Source organism: Leuresthes tenuis, unplaced genomic scaffold (assembly GCF_036924035.1).
Source record: "Leuresthes tenuis unplaced genomic scaffold, fLeuTen1.0.hap1 SCAF_10, whole genome shotgun sequence".
Classification (NCBI taxonomy): Eukaryota; Metazoa; Chordata; class Actinopteri; order Atheriniformes; family Atherinopsidae; genus Leuresthes; species Leuresthes tenuis.
The window spans coordinates 23,786,097-23,809,683 of NW_027325364.1; positions in this window are offsets into that span (position 1 = coordinate 23,786,097).

The following is a 23,587-nucleotide window of genomic DNA, read 5'->3' on the forward strand; positions in this document are numbered from 1 at the left end:
ATATTATTATTAACACCCTTTTGTATTGGCAATGCTTGTGGGTAGATTTTTGTTGGTTGTGCAAAATGAACCTCGTTGGGGGAAAAAGGATTAAAGAATTGAATGTATCTATCTCTTCCTCAGGTCGTTCTTATTTTTTCTAATTCATGTTGCAGAGACAGTCTTAAACCTGTAGGGGGCAGTATTTGTTTTACTCAGCACGGTCTAACTCTGGCCATAACTGGTCATATATGGTGCAGGTGAGAGCAAAGACTGCTGTGGCCAGCCTGCAGAGATGGCTACATACTTTCCATTCTTTAATGAAGCCCTTCAATGACTCCTGGGCTACGGCACTTAAAACACACACTCACATACACACTTTCCACTGGTGCAAGGCTCCTGATAATAGACTCCACATAGGAGGCCTGTGAGGTATTTCAAAATGCCAAACGCCTGCGAGATTGTAGATGTTTGAAGGACACTAATGCAGGAGCTAAAGAATTACATAAACAGCCATACTCGACATAAAAGCTAATGGCTACAGCCATTAGGATTTTTTGGCGAAGTGGCACTTTCTCTACTGGCACCCTAATGGTATTTGTCCTTTAAATAGATCTTTGTACTTACTGATTTCTTTGTAATCAGTCTCTTCTTAACAATCAGCTGGAAAAGGATTCCACATGAACATTTCGCAATCTTTGGAATCTCATCAAATCATGCCACAAGTCTTCATCCAAACCATCAGGGGACTTTTTTATAAAGCATGTTTTCGGTATATATATTATCCCATAATAACAATCAATATTCTGCTGAGAAGAAACTATTGCAGCTGTTCAAATACACTCGACTCCATTGTGGAACTCTGAATTGCATTTTTTTTCTTTTCATTTCGAGCCCTGTAACTTACAACCGCCTGGAGAGTATAGCTGGCTAGTGCATCAGTTTCTCACAAAATTATTAATCCTGCAGAAACAGCAGTCCATCATAAAGCTGCTGAACTACAGCATCTTGTGTGCCAAATGCACAAGACCTGACCACTGTCAGCAGCAGTATAACATGGCCATCTCACCAGCAGCAGATTGTAATTTGAAGCGGAACAAAGCATTGTTGTAATCTTTGTGGAAGATCCAATCAGAAGAAGTGGGGAGGAACATGCAGTAAAGGGGAGGCGATGGGGATGAATAACACTTTTTGGCAGCAGTGGCCCACTCATAGGAAATTAAACAAATCAAAGCATTTTCAAAGTCAGAGATGATGAAGATTAATAGGATTTAATGGCTCTCACCGGTCAGAAGTTGTCTTGTCTTTTAACAGTAAGTTTTGATCAGGGATGGCCAAGCTGTTTGTTGCTCAGCTGTTTTTGGCTTCTCCACTCCACATCCATTTTGTCAGCAAATTCCCTTTGATGGATGTATAGCAGAAGTTTTAAACTATTAATGATATTAAAGTCCAAAGTAATTATTTGCATATGTATTTCTCGTTACTGAAATGTTTGAACATCTGCAACACTGTTCTTTACACTGTGGCCACATAGTCACCACTACAGGTTTTACAGTCTAAATGACCCCTTTGACAAATACCCCACTTCAGTTATTGCAACACACGTGACGTTACTTATGGTGCAAGCACTGCTGCTTTAATAAAGTATAAATAAACTACATTCAAACTGAGCAAATGGAATCTCAGCTGCAAGTTTTTACCAACATAAAATATTATACAAAACTGAATTGTTTTTTTTGTTTTTTTTGTGAACCTGCAATCAGAAGGAGCAGGAAAAATAAAGACACCTCCCAATAAGCTTTTGCGAATGAGTGACACCATTTTCTATGGGATTTAAACAAAGTTTTGAGTCGTTTTTTGTCAAATCCCATCCCACCACTCCATGACCCTTCCACTGGCCAGGCCCATCAGAGATTAAAGGTGAACACAAGGGCAAATCAGTTATCAAGTCAGAAACACTCATCGTCAACTTCCCACTGTGCCATTACTGCACAGGCGCGCACACACTGACACACTCACACGGTCAACCCTTATCCGTCCTGCTATGGAGGTCATGACCTCATGTACCAGTGCTGAGGAAAGAATGAGGGTGAGGATGCCTGACCCTTAAAGACATAGCTGATCATTTTCAGTTGTTTCAGATGTATGGTTGAGGGACTTTCAGAGGGACTGTGTTCCCTGTAAAGATGGTCCAACATACACAGAAGGTAACTGGCTACATTGGCCAGAAAATGACAAAACCCTTGGTGTTTCATAAACACTGCAAAGAGTATTCCACCGCAAGAAGTCTGCTCTGGTAGTTTTTACTTGTTAGGATATCATATTATCATAAGTCATTACCCACAAATATGCATATGAAATCAGAAAACTCCCTTGACCTTTCTATGTATTACTTTTGAAATTCCCTTGTTTGAAATGAGGCTGATTATGTGTCGTTTTCAGCTTACTTACTCCAGACTGGTTTACACATTACATCCTCCACAGAATCATATTTTCATGGACGTTGCCTGATTATGCCTTTTCAATAGAAGGTTGCTTTGTTTGTGTGTGGTTTATTACTGTATAACCATCAGCCCACACAGCCACAGAGAGTAAAGGAACATTTCAACCCTGTGGAAAGTTTGCTTTCTAGCTAAAGGCTGGATAAAGGGTTTGACACCCCACTCAGAGGGCCTACAGTGTATGAAGCACTGGCGAGTGTGGTCGTGACCTATTTTATCAAAATGTCAATGATTCTCTTTTTTTTTACTGACTGTAATCATGTGGGGTAAAACAGCTTTAACGTGTGTTTCGAGTTTCAAACTAAGTTTTTTGCTCATCTGGTGTTGGGTCTAACATCTTTCAGCACTCCAAACACGTTGAGATTGGGATGAGGCCCACTGAAACTGTAGGAGGCTAAACATAGGTGGCTCATAATGGGGGGCTGACGAGTGACAATATAGGTCTAAATTGGTCAGACAGCGAAAGGACAGACAGAAACAGAGTGTGTCTGTGTGCAAGGGGCCAAGAGCAGATGCTAGTTATTGACTACTCCCTAAAAAAACATTTAAAAGTTTAACTTAAAATCCTATTTTACAGGTAGCTTTTGCATACTGATATCATAAAAAGACTGCTGTATTTGTTTTGTTCTTGTTGAAGAGCTAAGTCTGAAATATCGTTCAGTGTGCATTCCACCAGGTGGACAGTACAGTTCTCCTGACACTAGTTTTCACCGCAGTTGAAATGACAGATTGGTTTTCCATGCAACAGTTAATTTCAAATAGCCTGTGAAAGCATTTGACACACTGGCTGTATATTTGTTTCAGGTTTGCTGGTTTCCTGATAAGATACAGTAAGTCATGTCACTTTACGACAGTAGTTTTATTTTGCAGCTATTTTGATGGACTGCGGTGAAAGAGTACAGTACAGATCAGCACAGGTGAATCATAGTCACAGATGCACTTTTGGGGACACAAATCCAAAGAAAACCACTTTGCTGCCTATTACCTGAGAAAAAGGTAATAATGTGGTTTTATTTTTAGTAACCCATCTTTATATTTTCCATATTCACGTATGAAGATAAAAGTTAGAACACAAACTTGAGCTTTTTGCTCACACAAAAAAATATCTCCAATTTATAATCATAATAACAATAGTTATTATTGACAAAAGTAATTTGTGGATGGTTTTGAAAAAGACAGAAACAGATTTCAGACGAAACTGTTGTGAAGTCTTCTAGCTGGCAATAAAAGTAGTCACAGAGTCTGCACCCTGCATGTTCAGTGCACTTATAGTGTAGGTTGTAAGATTAAAAAAAAGACATTCAGATAGTCTTTGGGTCTGTGTGGAGACCTCATTTCTGGATGTAGCAGAGTGTTGTGAAACTTCAAGTTTTAAAGTCTCTGCAATACAGGTTCTTTCAAATCTACTGACTAAGTTACTAAGCAACCATCAGCCGCAAGTGGAAAAATAAATGCTGACAGGGAGATCCAGACCCCAACGTCAAAGCTTGGAAACAGACTCATTTCCCATATGATGCTCAGTTAAACTAACCGTCATCTGTAACTGAATTAAACTAAATTACAGCTAACAATTAATTTATATTAGTAGTCAACACCTTTCAAATTGTTTTTACAGTGATTGCAGTAGAAAAAAGGGCATAAGCCTTGCTTCTACAACAAGTGAGAATAAGTCATTCATTATGCTAGCTTTATCTCTCTCTCTGTTTCCTATTATCAAAGGAAACAAGAAAATAGGATTTGATGACATTTGATGACTCAGTTTTATGTGACAAGGGCTGTGCACACCTCATGAACTATTTTAACTAGAGGACTAGTCTGTTTTCGTGTTTGCAGAGGGGCTCTCTGCAGTGCATAAATGCCCCTAACGTGCTGCTCTCATATTATTTGTAGCTAGTCTGATGGACTGAAGTATAATGTTGTAGCTGCTCTGCAAATCATCAGCATATATTCAAAGTAGCCACAGTGTTATGAGTTCAATCTCTAATTCAGGAACTCTGGTCTGCTTTACAGAATGTTTGAGAATCTTCAAATCCGTTATTTTATTTTTTGTTGTTGTTGACAACTTCTGGGTCATTTTTATCTCTCCCATCAGTTATTCTTATTTTCTTCTTCCTTTCTTTCTTTTAACAACAGATTCTCAAGGGAAAAGCACAGATAAACTCGAGGCATAACTAAACAGACAGGTTAGCAGCTAACTGGGGGACATAGCAGGGCACAGCACAGATATGCTACTTGCTTGCATCTATGCTGGTGCTGGAATAAAATTACCCAGTGCTGCTAAATATACATTTATAATGGTAGTTTGAGTTATTAACTTTGTTAGTAGCTTAGATTCTTCAATGTTTTCAGCAAGATGGCAGATAGCGTCTATAAGTCTGTGGTGGAGTTTACAATCTGCTCTGCAGACATCTGCTGTGGCAGCAACATCAGTTACTGAAAGAAAATGACCCGACTGATAAGGAAGGCTGGTTCTGTGCTGGGCACTGCTCTGGAGCCCCTGGAGCAAAGAAAACATGGACAATACTACAAACCTTCTGCACAAGACAGTAATTAAAGAAAGAAGTGTGCTCAGTCAGAGGATTCTTCAGCTCTCCTGCATCAAAGGAGGCCGTTCTTGCCCACAGCGGTAACTCTGCGCAATCACTTTTTAGTAACAACTTAAGACCAAATGACTGCCTTCTGTTGTTGTTTTTATGCTGCAAAAACAGACACCCTTATTGGCATAAATAAACTGTTATTCTATTCAGTTAAAATAAGTTCAAGTCAATGAGTGCAGCAAACTACTATCTACATAAAGTTTAATGATTCAGACTTTATCTCATTCTCTCTCAAAGTCGTGGAGAGCTTACAAAATCTTAGTAGTGAGTGAGTGGCTTCTCAACTGGAAAAACATTGGCTTATAGTTGTAAAGACCTAATGAAGCATTAGTTCACATTGCCTCTACCCCCATTGCGCTCCCCTTGCTTCTCCCAGAAGGAGGAAGAATCACAATACTGATAGTACGGGTGTCTAATCCATTATCTGTCCAACAACCTGCTGCTCCTCAGTGACTCAGCTCGGCCTCTGCAGCTTCCGCAGAGCACAGGTTTCTCGTACTCTCTGATGACAGCTATCTCTTTGAGCAGTTGTTGGTAAACACAACTGAACTGCTTACCCCAACAACAAGTTTCCTCTCACCCCTAATCCAGGCTACAGAAGAGACCCCCCTCTTACCCTTTTGACCCTTTACTCAGTCCAAACTCCCTTCACTCCCCCTCCTCGTCCATGGTGGTGGCGGTCGATGGGCCGGTGAGATAAGCCTGAGTGGAATTCCCGTCTGGGTGTTCTTGGGAGTGACCTGGGTGGCAGAGGAGCGTCAATGAAAATCACTCAGGACCCCACTCAATAAAGAACCTGTCTGAGCCATGGCTGCATTTCACATCTGTCTAATTCTAAATAATTTGGTTTAAAGTTGTACAGTAGCAAGGAGAAATAGGAAGAGAGGAAACGGTGCTGACTTGGTTGGGAGCCTGCGTGAACTTTTGACAACCTCTAACCTGAGGTAAGACGGCCTTAAAAAGTCTTGTTGTGCATGGATCAAGGAATGAGCTTAGTGCTGAAAAAGAGCTTGAATCTGGCACAAAGAATGTGATCTAATACAAATCCGATTTCGTAGAATGCCAAGAAGGAATCACATTTGGAACAGATTTACTGTATCACCAGACATGTTATTTTGTGACAAAAGAATGCATACACAAGTGATCAGTTGCCAAAATTTGGTGGCAACAACCTTACATTCCTGTGTCTCCTTTGCAAGCATTGTTCCCAAATGAGATGTACAACTGCATGCTGGGGCCATATTCACCATGCGTCCTGCACTTCCTGAGAGACTGTGGGTCCACGGTGGAGGGGCCAGTCGTCTGGGAAAGAATGCTAGGGGTCCAGAGTGCCCAGGGTTAGGCAACGGCCTGGCCATTGTGCCCCAGGAGAAGGTAATTAGGAAGTGAAACCTTGACCAGTTGACAGCAGGCTTTGTTCAGGGGCGAGTGGGCCAAGAGAAATGCTTTTGAAAGCTTTTTCACTTTCTTTGCAGAGGCGACCTCAACCCCTTCCTCCAGGAACATGCTGGGGGAGATCATATACATTTCTGAAGAAATATGCATTTGAGCGGGGTGGGGGGGGGGTGGGGAGGGGTGGTATTTCTTGAAAGAGAAGAAATCTATAAGCAGTGCAGTGTTTGACAAGGATACCTAACTAAATATGCATAGTACAGTATCTGTTTAATAAGAATGTCACTTCTAATCCACAGTGAATTATACTTATTTCCTTATCAAGCCACTACTATACATCACATTTTGCAGATTCACATAACTATACTAATAATACCCATATCCTGGGTAGAGCTGCAGGCTGTCCAGTTCATTATCTTCTACAGAGCTGCAGCTGGAGCTGCCTGCCAGTCCAAAATCAGCTCTGCAGTCTTCTTTTCACATACTGTACACTTACTTTCCAGAATTAAACTTGTGTGGATGAGCCAATGACCAGCATCATTGCTGTGTGTACCTCCAGAACCGGGAGCCCACGCCTGTCCTGTGCCTGTTGGCCCTGTCGCTCTGCTCTCAGCTTTTAATGTGGCAGGAAAAGTGTGAACACGGCTTTGGCAGTCTGCAAGTTCCAGAATTAGGAAACAACCCACAACTTGGACGGCAGGTATACAAGCTCCTGCAAAAGAATTAACTCCATGTAATTCTGAATGCACGATTTTATGTGAAAATCTCTGTCTGCATAAAAAACAAAAACCTGCTTTGTTCTGTTTGACATACAAACCACCATTTCCAGGAAAGTTTGGAAGTTTTCTGAAATGGAACCAAAACTTTTAACAGATTCAACAGACACACATGCCAATTTGATTACATTCAATGTTTTCAATGACAACTTCATTGCATTGAAAAAAAAGTAACCAATCTAGAATTTGATGTCAGCCAGAAACTATAAAAATAAAAAGGTGGGGAGCAGCATGTTTAGTGTTTTGTCATATCACCCTTCCTGTCACTCTAACATTTGTTAATCATTTGGGAACTGAGAAAACGACATATTGGGTTTTGCAAGATGAGTCTGTCCATTCTTATTGAATACAAAATTTAAGCAGCTCACCAGTCCCTGGTGGTGGTTGTTGTCTAATTCTGTTTCTCGTAATGTGCTATACATTTTCAGTAGAGGATTGAACTGGACTTCAGGCAGGCCAGTCAAATGCACCCACTGTATCTATGAAGTCAAGCTATTGTAAATTATACTGAATGAGGTCTGGCACCGTCTCGTCTCCAAGGAACAAGTCCTTTTGATGGGATCATACAGTATGTCTCTTCAAAATTCCAATATACACCTCTGCATTAATGGTGTTTTCACACATATGCAAGTCATCCATGTCATGGACAGTCAGCACAGTTACATGCACAGTTGGGTTGAGCTATCACTGCAGCTCTTGGCCATTTAACTGGAGCACCGTCCTTGTCTCTACATACATGTGCAGGAGCGGAATGAACTGAAGTATGTCTGGCGCTGCAATCCTGTGGACTGTGTGAGGAAACATTGAAGACATTCTGCTGCTTCTAACTTTCTCTGTGAAAGATCATTGAACATAAAAAAAATTGGTGAATTCACTTTACAGATGTTGTTTTCAATTTTCTTGAATGGTGACTTTGAAGATGCCGCAATTATAAAATAAGAATTTCATTCGATCACAGTAGTCAAGTGATCATGAGTTAACACATAGTCCTCATGGTCTGCTTTCTAGTCAGAGTTTCTGATATGTATCACTGACAAAAGAAACAGCGTATTGGGAATTTGACTGTATTCATTTACACTTTACTGTTTTTACAAAAAGAAGCAATACAAAGCAAATCTTTTCACCATATGTAAATTGCAATGTAAATGTTGATTCACTTTTTATTTTCTTTTTTTGTTTTTAAATTTAACTGAACAATGAATATGCTCAAAGTCAATTGTCAATTGGTGACACACATACACACAAATTACTTTTTATGTGTTGCTGGCAACAAAGTTATCCATTAATTTCAATCTTCTAAATACAATAGAGTTGATTAGTAAAGATGCTGAAATCATTTCCTTGTATAGTGTTTGTGAAATGATGATTCAAATGAATAAACAAATTATAGATTTAAATTTTATTGAACCTAACCCAATTTTCTGGAACTAGGATTTGCACTAACAAACCTGAAAAACAGATGGTTCATGAAATCTGACCCACAGTATGAACTTTGATAACAATTCTCCAAAAAAGCACAAAAATAATAAAACAGAAGCACGATGGAAAAAAACATCCGGAACAAAGTGGAACTATCATGTCTTTAACTTGAAAAGCCCTTGACCACAACAAACAGATTCCTCTGTGCTTGAGTTTGAGCATTAGCCTCGCAGCTAGTCTATAAAACACCAGAAAGAAGATGAGAGGAATGTACTTGTCCTTTGTTGTCCTCTTTGTTCTCTGCCCTATTATGGGAAGTCTTTTAGCAGCGACCCATGGTTGTCAGAGGTTTCATTCAATTTTGTCCAAGGGACATGTTTAGTTTCCTTCCACGTCTGACTAAATGAGGAAATTATATGTACAGATATCTTCTGAGTGAGTAAACCAGCAGTAATGGATGTAAGACAATCAAACAAATCCTTGAGTTGCATGCTATGATGCAGTCATAGGCCATGTGTTCCACGCATCTTGTACAGGCAATTTAGGAAAATACCTTAAAACAAATCTCTCAAACGTCTTTTTTGCTAGTGTACACTTAATAAGGACCCAAAACAGAAAAACTTATATTAAAAGAAGGATTAATGTGCATGTTCAAATTAAAGGATTAACTCCAATAACTATGGTGTAGATCTTAAATATATATGACAGTTATGTTTTGGAAAAAATACATCACCTACTTGAGGTGGTTATTCTTAACATCACTTAGAGTTTATGAGGCTGGGGGCTTTATGGGTGGTTTTGCACTGCTCTTGTACATTTACAGTGCTTACGTCTCTTAGCGCAGGTGTCACATGCAGCATTTTCCAAGTAAGTGAAGTCTACTGATTGCTCTTGACTTTCTCCTGGAGACTGTGGAGCTGAGCTGGGACAGGGATCAGTCCTCTGTGACTGCGGTAATTAAAGTTTTTATGTAGTTGACAGAGAAGTTAGACGACGCCAAAGGACATTTAGATTAACGATGGCAACTTTGAGGCCAGTTTTATGTCGCTCTGAATGAGGATTGAAGAGACAGAGGGATGACATTTTTACAGACCTGGTACTTATAGACACACTGTGTTTGCAAGGCAATACAATACGCCAAAGATACAGAAAACACCAGCGCACAAGCTCATGCATATACGTCTTAGGAACTACAATTCAAGAACTGTGGCTGCTGTTATAAGTGTGTGTATATGTGTATGGTGAGTGCCATAGTTGGCTGGTGGGCCAGTGTTTGATGATGAAGTCATCAGTTTAAGTAAACTCCAGATGGCCAGGCAGAAAGTAAAACAAGTGCCATCTGCTTAGATTCAACTGCTGCTCAGCTCCTCCCCGCTCACTCTCCAAATTTCCCCCCGCTTCACTCAGTTGGCACAGCTAAAAGACCAGAGCACTCAGAACATTAATGCCATTAGTGAAACATTTCAGAAGAGGCAGCCAGAAACCATGCATTACACTAGCAGTACATTACACTACCAACAAGGGCTGCGCTGTGCTGCTGGCTGACTGAGTCATAAGGTAATACACGATCTGTGAATTAACAGGGAAACCATGACATTGTGTACCACCCCATGCTTATTGTTTAAGAAAACATAACTTTACATCATGCTTTATTATCTATTTACTTTCAAATATTGGTAAAAAGTATTAATCCATTTTTGCTGCTAGACCGTGTTAGATTCTAGACGGGAAAACTGTCACAAAAGGTCGAACTTACCTCTTAGGTTGTAGAACGCTTTCTGTATAATGAACATATGGGGATATAAGGGAAAATGGGACAGGAACAAATCGCATTCTTAAAAGGTTCGGTGATCTGAAACACTGTAACTACAGTGGGACTAAAACTGTAGTAGCAGTTCAAAGGTCAAGAGAAATATGAAGGAATAGTGGAACTTGTGTTCTATTTAAATACCTTATGGCTGATTAGTACTATTTATGTGCTTTTTACTCAACATACCTGTAACATACAACAAATAGCCCCATTTGATTTGGCTCACTTAAGGTAGCCAGTAAAACAGCTCTCATATAGTCAATAAAATTACTAGACCAGTACACAAAAAATGTGGGAACAACTTAGTGGAAATACCAATTTTTCTTGACTGCAGTAAGTTATTGCTCCTTGTGATGAATAAGCTAAGACAGGCTTGTTTCTCCCCTGCCACTGATGCAGAACTTTAAGCGATGCCCTTCATCTGCTTTAACAACATTGGACTCTACACATCGGTTAAGCTTTGCGTCCCAAAAGAAAATCAGCACCAATCTCCTTCACCACCATGCTGTAATTAAGCACACAGCTGGCAGTTCCCATTACGCCATCCGGGCGAACAGGCGGATCTGGTCTGTGGCACTACAGGCCCTCCGCATCAACTCTCCGCCCGCCACCTTTTTCCTGTCCCCGGCACCTGTACATTGTAAACAGGCGGTGTGTCTGCCCAAACAGCCCTACAGCCAACAGTTTGATGGCTTTAAGGGTGTTTGTTGTGAAACACTTTGGTGTAACACATCATCTCCCCCCACCCAAGTGTACTTTTTAACATTCCACTTTGCAAACTGATTTAGCCAGGCCAGGTGGGGGAAAATGTCCACACGTGGCTTTAGGTTCAGTAAAATTCACACCAGCCTTTTATATCTGACAGGAAACAACATGGAAATGTGGCATAATGGGGAACAGGCAAGTGGTGTGACACATGTAGCGGAGGCGATGGCGGTGAAGGTTACGAAGCAACGGGCAAGGGTTTCATCACACTGAGCACCCCCCGACCCCCTCCTTACTTGTCTCTCACTCTCTTATTTGCCTCCCTCTAACTTCCCAGGACAAAAACGTATATATTATATCCAAGCAGGAATTTTAATGTGCCGCTTTGAGTTTGCGCACACCAAACGCAGGCCGGTCCCTGTAGGCCAGCTCTCTCCTGGCCAAGATCAGCTGTCTAACCGCAGAGTAGCCTGCTGTAAACACTAGCCAGATTACCACACAGACAACACAAACAACACATGCACACATAGGACTCTGCAAGAACGATCATGCTGACAAACTTACGAGCAACTATTGTCAACAAAATAATTTGCTTCCAGCTGCAAACCATATTGATATAGATGGAGGCAGTAAGAAACATCACAGCAGGATCAAATAAAAAAAGAAAACAGAACATTAGCTCACAAATCTATTTCAGGTTGTGGGAAGTCTTATGCAACATTTTCAGGGGAGTATAAACAGCTCCATTAATGATGTGCACATGATTGGCACTAAGAAATACGGGTAGAAAAAGAAGAAAAATTGCAGGCGCTGCAGCAGCACAAACAGAATTAAAACATAAAACTGAAACCAACCGAAGCAAAGTGGACCAGGGTCACTGCTGTTATTGTTCAAAGTAGCGCTGTCAAACATAAAAATGACCATATATTTTGTTGGTCTGTCTTCCTTTGTTGATGTGTGTTTATGTAAGAGTATATGTCAAAACATGGGGAAAAAAAGATAGATGTGGCTAATTAAAAGAACATTTCTTTGGTAGTTGCTGTAATAGATACCTCATTGTGGGGTCCGGGGCCAGAGCTCCCCTTTAACCAATCACAACCTCTGCTCATATTGAATTTGACTCTTACAAAAGGCCTTGGTTTTTTACATCTTGCTTATTGCTGCCACACACATGCAGTCATACACTTGAACAAGCACACACGCACACTCCTATAAGCAATAGTAGAGGGTCTTTGGAGTGTCCCTTCAGATTTGCACAAAGGTGAGGCTAAGGTTCACACTCTGAATTAAAGAGCTGAACTGATGGAAAGACTGAGTCCCTGTGAGTCATGGCTCTGAAATGAACTGGACCGAAACGCCACAGCATGAGCACACCTGCTGCACCTTCATGCCGCCCGCACAATGTCCTCTACATGTGTGTGACTCCTACGCCATCGTGTCAAAATCCAACACGTTCCGGCTGACTGCAATTAAGCGGCAAAATGGAAATACTTACCACTGATTTAGCTGTACATAAATTGGGAAACATGTGCTCCAGGGAGAAGCTGGTTACCTCACCACTCACCACCCAGGGGTGGACTCACATTTATCTAACTGTGGGTTTATCAATTAGGGCTCCCCACCTGCTTTCTGTGTGTTTCAGTGCAACTCAAAGATCATCTGGAAAAGCAGCAAGCAGAAATTGCTGGCTTCACAATCAATCAAGGAGCATGCCTGTGACGTGCTGGACCGTAAAGCAAAAACGAAGACCGTAAAGCAAAGAGAATCTGAAAAAAGAAAACACTGTTTCATATTTTTTTTTCTCTTCTTTATTATTTGAGACTCTTAAACATCATAAATCCTCTGGCTGAGAGATGGACTGGAGAGCCTCAGCAAGAAATTTATATCTTTTGCCTTTTTCTAATCCAATATCCCCTTCTCTCCAGCCATTCCCAAAATGGTTTGGCTGTGAGGACTCAGTGGAGGCTCTGCTGAGGGGGAGCACTCATACGTACACGCACACACATGTTCACACACCCTGAGTGACCAGAGCAACAAGAGGAATGTAGCAAGTTGCGCCACATCCCAGCTGGACTGACAGTGAGCGCTTGCAGTGTCCTCCTTTGCACCATGGAGGATGAAAGGACATCAACTCGTCTGAGACGCTGAAGGAACGCCTGGAATTAAGAAAAGGGGAAGCTCTCCAACCGGGGCTTGTCTGGGAGACGACCTCGGTTCACTGCTAGAGCAAAGAAGAAGAAGATGGCAGGGAAAGAGAGAGAACTTAAAAAAAACACTCCTCACGCCACACCTGTGATCAATTATGATCTGCAAAATTAGAGAGTTACTAACAAAACCCCGGCCTGTAATAATTCATAATTATCAAAAGAACAGCGAGGAGGGAGCTCACAGGGTTCACAGACACTCTGGAACAAGTTTGGAAGAGGGAGGCAGGGGGTGTATGAGTAAGTACAATGTCCTCAGTGTGGCGTCCCACCTCAGGCCTCTTTCATCTGAGGGGTCAAATGAATCTAATTGTGATTCAGTCATACACTCACATGTCTGTTGTCAGTGAAAATATTTGCCTTGAGCAACGGCTGTGCAATGAGACTCATATTATTGTAGAAAAAAAATCACCATTAATCTCCTCCAAAATCTCTTCCAACATATGAAGCAAAACTGCACACTAAAATAAATAGTGCAGCAATAAACACCTACTCCACCTGTTTCCACTGTGGTGTTTGTGTAGCTGCAAGCGTTTGCTCTCTGATATAACACATTTGTAGGTTAATGACACCCATTATCCATTGATCTGAACAATCTGAACAACAAATGAACACAAGATATTTTGTCCAATTTTTTTCTCTGCATGTCCTAACATGAACCAAAAACATTTTCTCTTCAGAGTCAAGTCCAGAACAAAGAGGACGACTCTTCTAAGGTGTGAATAGCCCGATAGAAATCACTCTAAAATGTGATCCTCTGTCTTTATCATCGGGCTTTATGGCTGTAGACACAGCTCTTATCTTAACGAGGGATTAAGTGAGATAAATGCACACAATCCCTCAGGTGGTTTTTAGCTCAATTATTGCAAAGTCTAAAATCTAAGTGTGTAGATACTCCGCACTGAGTGGTGAGGCAGGAAGAGATGCTATCAGTGTGAACTACTACATTCTAAAAACCCTCTCCGCTTATCAGTTCTGCCTCTAAGCCAGTCAGGGAGCTACAGCAGTGAGTCTCACACCAGTGGACACTTCTGGGAGGAGCATGGGTGGGGTGAAGGGTGGAGGAGGAGGATGATGGAGGGTGGGGTGGGTGGGGGGGAAGAGACTCCTTTCCAAACAATCCCTGTGCCAGCGAATATCCCAGAGAATACACTCTCCCTGAAAGAAAATAAACAGAATCTACTGTTTGGGTTAGATCGCTGAGAAAAAAATAAAGCCAATTTGCCAAAACTGCTCAATATGCAGTGTATTAGTAGCATAAGTAATTGGAGGAAAAATGTGACACGTGAGCCAAAGTGGACATGTGTAATTGCTGTTCTCTAAGAGCTGCAAGTTCCCAGCGCTATCTTTGAAATAACATCTTCTAAATTCAACAAATAAAAGCTGTTAAAAGCTACTTTCTTTTTCTTTTTTTTTTTGTCAGCCAGAACATTCATTATCAAGGTATGACTTATATTAGATGCCCCTGGCAAATTGTGCTCTGTGATATGGTGCAAAGTAAGAAATTTCAACCAAGAAATTAGAAGCAAGAAAGTATATCAGTCCAAGTCAAACTTCCTCAATAATTAAGGCAAGATTCTCTTATTCCTGGTTAACAAAGTTTTCTCAGCTGCAGCTATCTGCAGTTGTCTCTAATGTTACAGTGTACACTGTAATACATCATACTTCAGTCTTTAAATTTCAGCTTTGCATAACTTGATGAAAACATCTGAGTGGACGAATAGATTGCTAAACATTTATTTTGGCAATGTAAAGTTTCACTTTTCAGCTCTTTCTGTGTTGACACAATAGCTAACATTACACAATATCACCAATGTTGTAGCTTTTGAATTAAGTTACAAGGATATTGTTAAATAAATCAAAGCCATAAGCTGTTATTTTTTCTCTTTTTAAAGAGGCACTTTCTTTTGAGTTGTTATCATAATGAAATCCTATGATAAATGCATTACCATGTAGGCTACTCCTCCTGACTGTTGTTATGTATAGTTCAGTTAGTTCAGTGTTTGCACTTGTACAGGAAAAGAGAAAACATACTAACACCGATGAACATAATGCAGGACAATCTTTCTTAAGTTTGAGCTTCACCCAGATTGTTTTGGTGGTACTCATGTGTCTGTACAACATGCATGCTAGCATGGTTAGCCACATCAGCTAAGCAACGTTACTGTTGCTTTAGGATGACAAACTTATTTGCATGGATGAAGGTGGGCACACATGTAGGGATACTTTAAACGTGCTAAATTATTTACTAAGATTTGGGGTTACTAAATCACTAGCTTTGTAGGGATGTTGACTGATCTCGATATGTAGCCGTAAATAGTTGATTTAAGTGTCTGGTCAAAGTACAGCAGCCTTGATAAGTTCTGTGTGTTCATGTATGCATTGTACTCAATGTACAAATTCACCATTTGTTAAGGAATTGTTCCAGTAGCTTCCTCCTACTCCCATCTACTGTACATCGATGGATGGATTTGTAATGGTCAGAGCTTTGTGTTGGCTAACTACTGATATTTATCTATATGTTCTTATTGATATGCCAGCATTTGAGTTTCTTAATGGAAAAATGATGGGCACTCTGTTAGCGTTGAATGTTTACAATATACTTAGTAAACTTTAAAAATGTAAATAAAGGCAGTTATTTGAAAATATCATTAACTAATGTTTGATTTATGATACATAGAAAACATAAAATGTTGAAAATGAGACATTTCACTGTTTCATGAAAAATATTCACATATCTTGAATTTGATGTCATGAAACTTAAAGGGCGACTAAATCTAATTTTGAATTAATTTATAGATGAGCACTGTGTGAGAGAGAAATTTTAGATAAATTCTGTTGCCTCTAACTTTTTCTCTGAGTGATCATTGTGCATGTATTACTGTTATCACTTCACAGCTGTAGGCTTTGACTCAGGTGGATGATTATTTTGTTAAGAACAGATTTCAGTTATCTCATTTTGCTATTACTCTTTGTTATTTCATAGACTATGCTAGCAGTTGGGTGAAAAAGTGAACTTTAGCTTTTCCACTGACATGAAAGTTATTATGATGCATGCTTTCCAGTGGGAGCAAAGCCAAGAAATAGAAGATCATAATGTGGTTCTAGCTACGTATTTCACATTAATCATGAAATCAAGAATTCTCAGGGGTTTACAGCCAGATATTTTGAAAAGTTCATACTTCAGGGACAAATCAGGAACCAGTTTGTTCAAACACTGCTAAGAACACTGCTAAGAACACTGCTAAGAACATAAATCAGACACAATTGTCATTCGCTATAAATGCCGTGCCACAACAGAGAGGTTGATGGTAGCGGCCACAACTAGCTAAATTAGGGCCCAGTTAAAATTTTTTACCTCTCTGCCCTACTACCTGGCGCAACTTCACCATTTGTCATTCTTGCAAGTAAGGGTACATGCCTCTTTTCTTTTTGGGATCAAGGTTGGTCAACTAGCCATCTAAAAAGCCCCCAGTTGGAGGGCGAGATGACAAATCCTCCTTGATCTCCAAACAAAAGAAAGACACCTTACCTCAGGAAAAAAAAGAAGGGTAGGGCCAAAGGGTGGAATTGGGATTAGGCCTGAGAATGACATGACAGTACATTTCTCTCCCACATTTGGCTCCTTACACCTCAGTCAGATAATTACTGCAGTGCACTACACTACAGACCATGAGCTAAAAAAAAGTGTAATCAATGTTTTTATGAGCCTTTACTAAGTCCTCCATAATAAAGCGTGTATTTAGACCTGTAAAGGAACAGCTGCTAAACTTAATTTGGTTAAGTTATGCAAAGAGGGTAACATTTCTCAAACAGATTGCCTGCAGGGCTGCTTGGGTGAGGTCTACAGTGGACCTGGTTAGCAGGAGGCCCAATCTGTCTCCCAAGACCCTTCAGTGCATCTCATTAAGTTAACAGCTTGCTGTCAGCACAGAGACAGGAAGTCAGACTGTTGTGTCATGATGAATGCTCTTGTAAGCACTGCATGTCATGGATGGCGATTAAACTGAGTCATTCAGACAGAGGTTGAGTGGGGGAGGGTCTAGCTCCTTGGATTGTTGAGTTCCTCTATTAAAACTCTTCCCCATTTTTACATATCATGTACTTTCATGATTTGAACCCAAATACCATAAATTTTTAAGAGCAAGCATTGGATCTCAATTATCTCAGTGTCCTTGTTTGGCATTGGTATAATTAATTTGTGTTTTTTTACACTTGTGGCCTTGTATAATATAATACCTAAGTACAAACATATAAAATTTATGTGACATCTTTAAATGATATCCACGTTTGCAAGAACCCAGATCATTGTCACACTTCATTGTGTACATTACACACACTGGAGCTATTCCTTAATCATCAGTATAATTGTGACATATTTAAAAGAATTGCTAAACATAGCTACTCAAAAACCGCAATAGACCACAGAGTTATTCCTCATGATACAGAAAAATAAATTAGGGACTCTAGTATTTCAGACTCAAAAGGAGATTTGTGAGTGGCTTATCCGACACTAACTGGCCTGGAAATCTTTACTCCATGGCAAGAGTGGTTTAACGGATGTTGAGGCACAGAATTCTTGCCTGTCACACCAATGCATTTGTTATACCACTAATTTGCAAACAATACCCTAAGCACCTCATATATAACCATTTTCTGGGATAATTTGATTGCACAGATGCTTGTCTGGATCCCTTGTGTCAATGTACACAATTTCAGCAAATTAAATAAACCTCATAAAACTGGGGTCTGTGCCAGCAAGTACCCAGATGGTTCATTTAAGAACCATGCAAACAGCATTATTTCTTACTGTACATGTTTCATAAAACTTCTAAGATTACCCCCTAATTCCCTCTGCGTGCGCACACACACACACACACGCACACACACACTTACACATCAAAACAGCATGATGTGTGTTCACATTAGAATTCATGGCCAGCTACCTTCCATATGTTTAGAACCTTAAAAAAGGTATCAGACAAACAGATGTATCGAATCTTTTCTTATTCTTGTTTTTAAGTATGTGTTAGCCATGTGTGGTTGGGATTGTTTGCATTTTCATTATTGGTCTTTATACAAGTAGTCTAAACATGATTAATGGGACAGAATAAAGTTCAGGCTTGCTGAGAATATTTTTGTGATGCCACGGGTAGATAACTACTTATAGATACATTGTTTAAATCCTTTACAAGATACAGTAATGTAATGTGATGTCAATATAGTGTAACTGCTTTAACTTTGTGAGTGTAATTATTTTTTTTCAAGATATCATCCAACTTAGCATATAGTCATTGGCATCAAGGTGTGAGGTGTAGAGTGAGACTTTTTTTGCACAGCTTCTAATGGTCCTCCAGTGGGTTTTATTGAGTGGGGTTAAAGGACTCTTGCGCTTTCTGAAAATGTGGTGGGGATTACGGTACACTGAAATATTTCAGAACCATCTTTGTGGCCACAGCTTTAAACTCAAGGCAAACAAAATAAATGCAGTTTTAACCCTTGACTTTCCGGTGGGAAATAGCATGTACTGTGTATCAGCTTGGCATCATAGTGACCAGCGAAAGTTCTTGGGTTCTACACTGCTAGATGGCCATGGCTTGCAATATCTGGCTCGCCTCTGGATCCTCCAGGTTCCTTCCACAAAATACATATTCGGATTAATTGATGATTCTAAATTTTCACAAGAATTGAGTCATTTGATTCCTTTTCATCTCTAAACACAGTTTGCAGGTGCTGTTTCAGACATATTCTTCTGTTAAGGTCCTTATGCATCAAGCCGACAATTAGCCGTCAGGAATGTCTGGAGAGTTGTTGAACTTCTGACTCTCTTGTCTCTTCTTCTCTCTCTGTGTAAAGCACCATCTGCACAGTCATACCCCAACAACATTTTTTTGCAGCCAATTCAGCATGTTAGATTGGCATTGAGTTTCTCTGAGAGAGAGTCACTCTTATTGGCTGTTCATTATAGATGGATAATCACCCACTTAAGGCAATTTCCCTTATTTATTCTTTTCTTTTTCTGTAACCAATAGACCAACCGGACCCATCGCCAGTCACAAATGACAATGTAGGTATGATTTAAGAAAAATTTAAAAGAAAAAAGTGCTGCTTTATTAATGTTTTTATCTAAGCATTCTTCCACTTTCTCCAACTGTGAATGGACTACTGCTCCATTCTGTCCTGGTTGTTGTTGGTTTGGTTTATAAGAGTTATAAAATGAGTGAACAGGAAAAGGGCATGTGGATCCGCCAAAATGGCAGATGCAACTGCTAATTAAAAGACAATATTCATATCACTTTTTCATAGTGAGATACAGAAAGGATATGCTACTAGCAAGATTGGCTATTCATCACAAATTTTTTAACTTCTGATAACTTTTTATTTCACTTAAAGAAAGAAAAGAAGAAGAAAACTTTTAGCAGCTAGCTTGTTTTAAATAAATTATTTGGAAATGGAAATCATCGAGTCTATCTGTCTATTTTAAACGCTTCCTCTCATTGATGGTGAACAGTACTAATTAGGGAAATCACCTAACACAACCACTTTCTGATGGTGAAATCCTATTAAATTCCAGTATGACGGGACGCTCCCAAAGTGGACAGCTCCTCTCTCTTTCACCATCTCAAACCAAATCTACCCCCAGCTTTGCTCCTCCGGCATCATTCCCAACCCCTGCCAGTCTCTGGGAAACTCCCAGCATGCTCTCTGCACCACCAGTAACCGCAGGAAATGAGTCTCGGAGAGCGCTGAAGTTTAATAAAAAATGAATGAATGGGGTGTTCCCAGCAACGGAATGAATGAAGAGTGAGGAAGAGAAAGAGAGAAGTTGACGTTGGTGCCCTGAAGTGGAAGGATAGCTAAGAGATGAGACAAAGAAGGAAAAACAAAGTTTAAAATTTGAACCCATTACTGTGTGTTTCTGTACAGTGATGAATCAGAGAAACCAAAACCAGCTGCAACGAGGGGTTCTTGAGAACAAGAACGGCAATAAGGATCAACTGGCGGACCATTTAAAACCACCTGACCTTCTCTTTACTCTTTCTTACAATGTCTTGCGGGCACTGAGCCTGCAAACACAGAACAAACACACACTCAAATATAATTTGCTTGTGCACGTATGTGTGCACAGAGATAGATCTCTTTCTTCCCTCTCCTGACACAATAACTCTCATGCTCTGAATGGAGGGACAAACATTCCAGACATGCCACATGTCGGGGCTGCTGGCGAATCATTAAACTGTGGAAGAGAAACTGCAGGATACCCTCTTTTTCTCCCATGTCTTCTCAAATTACTCTTTTACCTTTAATTGATGTTAAACATGAAACAGGTATTAACTCAAAGGGAAGGAGAAAAATGGAAATCACCCAGGCATTTGGAACCAAGGGGATGCATTTTACGCCACAATGTGGATATGTGATAACTCTTTAAATTGGCAGTGGGTAATATCTCCCTTCGGCAGTTGAATGCTCCAAGGATTACAGCTTACTTCTGGGCCTCATGAGAAAAAAAAAACTCTTCCAGGAATAGACATGACAAGAGAATCGGCACCAAAACAGCGACAAAAAATTCAACTCTGAGCAAGTCCCAGAAACAAAAAAAGGTGATTCCGAAATGCTGGTTGTTGGATATCTACCCACAGTTCGCATGCCCCGGGGGCCTGGCCCCTCTTTGAAAGCATGGCCCATCTAAGTGCCTGAAGTGTAACACCAAGCAGTCTATTCAGAGGCAGGTGATGTGTAGAACAAAGGGAGGATTCAGCACCTCAGTGACACAGTGGGAAAGAGATGAGTGATTATTAGCCCCACTGAGGGCCTTGACAGACCATTTAAAGGCAGCTTCCTTTGATTGTGACAGTGTAATTGTTTCACAGATACAATCACGTTGGGTACTTACCTGAGGCAGGGGAAACTGGACTTTCATTAAAGTGCGGGATTGTCTCCAGGCTGCTCTGTAATTGTGCCTGTTGTCTTGTTTTGTGATGTTGTCAGGCTCTGTTGCCCTCTCCTCTGAGGTAATCCAGAGGTGTGTGTGTGAATGGGTGTGAAATTGTGGGGCTCTGGCTGGAGGCTATTCTGAGTGTCTGGCACGATATACAACAATTCTACCAACATACTGCAGATTTCAGACTTTCAGACTGTAACATTGCAAAAACACGGTTTAAAACCTGAGATTTTTTTATTGTTTAACCAGACTTGCCTGAAACAGTAACAAGGCGTAAGAATAAATTAAACTCAAGGAGCATAGACAAAGCTAAATAAACGGTGGAGGACAGTGGGAAGTCTTCTCACTTAATCCTGGTCTCTTAAAAAAGAGAACCGGCCTCTGTGTTTGTTTTTGATTCAGCAGGCTGAGATGACACAGTCTGTTGGGTGCTCTATTGGCCATGTGGTCTGGGTCCACTGAGCGTGGCTGTGTGTCCAAGGGCCGAGCTGATTAGATAATAAACCACAGGATGAATTGAGAGGACAGAACAGACGGGAGGGCCTCTTTGGGTTTTGCGGAATCATCTGTCAAGATGCTGAGAAGCTTTACTCTTGATAAAAATCTGAACTGCACAAACATATTAAAGTGTTGACATCCAGCATGTACTGCCAGTATCTAAAATGTTTTTATTAAGAATGGAAAGAACTACTTTAAGGCATCTGTCTTTGTAAACACAGGATGTTTACGCGTTAGTTTTAGAAATTACACAAGTCGAGAGCCAGTCGCACATTGCAGGTTTTGCAACTTGATAAAAACAACATACAAATCATTGCCAGTTTGATGTGTTGTGGATGTTTAATTTGAGAAGATTAGTTCCAGTGTAATAACAGAATCCTTGCATGCTGCCAACCATGATTTGGCAAGAAGAAATACACAAATGCACAGCTGAGGTCTCAACATAAGAGCTCTCCCTCAGTTGTTTATTCCCCCTTGTCAAAAGGCGGTGTGAAGTATTTTTCATTAAAGAAAAATAAATTAGTGGTATTATTGTTTGAATCAGTCACGCTTTCTCCAGCACATGTAACATAATCCCATTGCCCTTCCTCTTGGTTTTGTGTTCACCGCTCAATTTAATTGATGTATTTTTGTGGATAGGGCGAATAGTCTGCGAGCATATGAGAGTGCAGGAAAGAAGAAGTGGAAGTCCTCCGCATCAATTTAATCGAAGGTGGGTTAGCCAAAATATTTGTATGATTGACTTTAGACCATTGATGAACAAATACAACAAATGCAAAATGCAGCTTTTCCTTAAAAAAAGATTTCAAAATGTTGATTGTAAATTTAAATTAGCTAATTTGCTGTCTTACAGAGACCTTGTTTAGACTGTGATCCCAAATAGGTTTGTTTGTTTTTCCTGGCACAGCCAAATTCTATCCAAAATAATATTATCTATTTGTTTATTCATTACAAGACTGGATGGCAAAAACACCATATGATGTCTGATTTTTGGAAGTTGGATCCAAACAGAATTTGAAGGTGGTTTCAAATGGGAGAATGGTCCTGTTTTTTACAAATGCATCTCATAACAGCCTCTCAAAAACAGTTTTTAATTCTGTTGGCTCATAAATGATTAAATAAATTATTATTATTATTATTGATAATTTGAGTGGTATGAGTGGTTTCAATACTCATTATCAGCAGTATTTTTACATTTGATTTTGAACAAGTGTACTACCCCAAAAAGCTAATACAGTTAATAAATGTACCTTAAATAAATGGTGTCGCAAAATATCCATGTTCTAATCATCTGTGGATAAAAATCTAACATTTCATATTGTCAGTGCTTTTGATTTTTTATTCCCCCATGGTATCAGAAATGGCCTCCAATATTAATATTCTCGTTTAAGATTTCCAGTATCATGACATTGTTTTTTATAAAATGCCTTTTCGGATCAGGTGCGAATCAGGCACACTGACATGCACACACTTTTTTTTTAACATAACACAAACTGGCAATAGTTCTAAATGACTCGAGAGTGCAAATTCTGCAGGGATAGAAAAGTGGGGTCGGTTAAAGTCTTTTCTGCACCATATTTGGGTTTCCCCACTTTCTTGTTGTTTCATGACATTTTTTCTATAATCATCTCAAACTCTGTCAGTTAGCATGCTGACAAGCCACAACTTTGTGCACCTGCAGTTCCAAATACAAAATAAAATAATTGAAATGTCATAACTAGAAGTATGGTCACATCTTTCAAAAGTACATATCGCAGCTTCTCT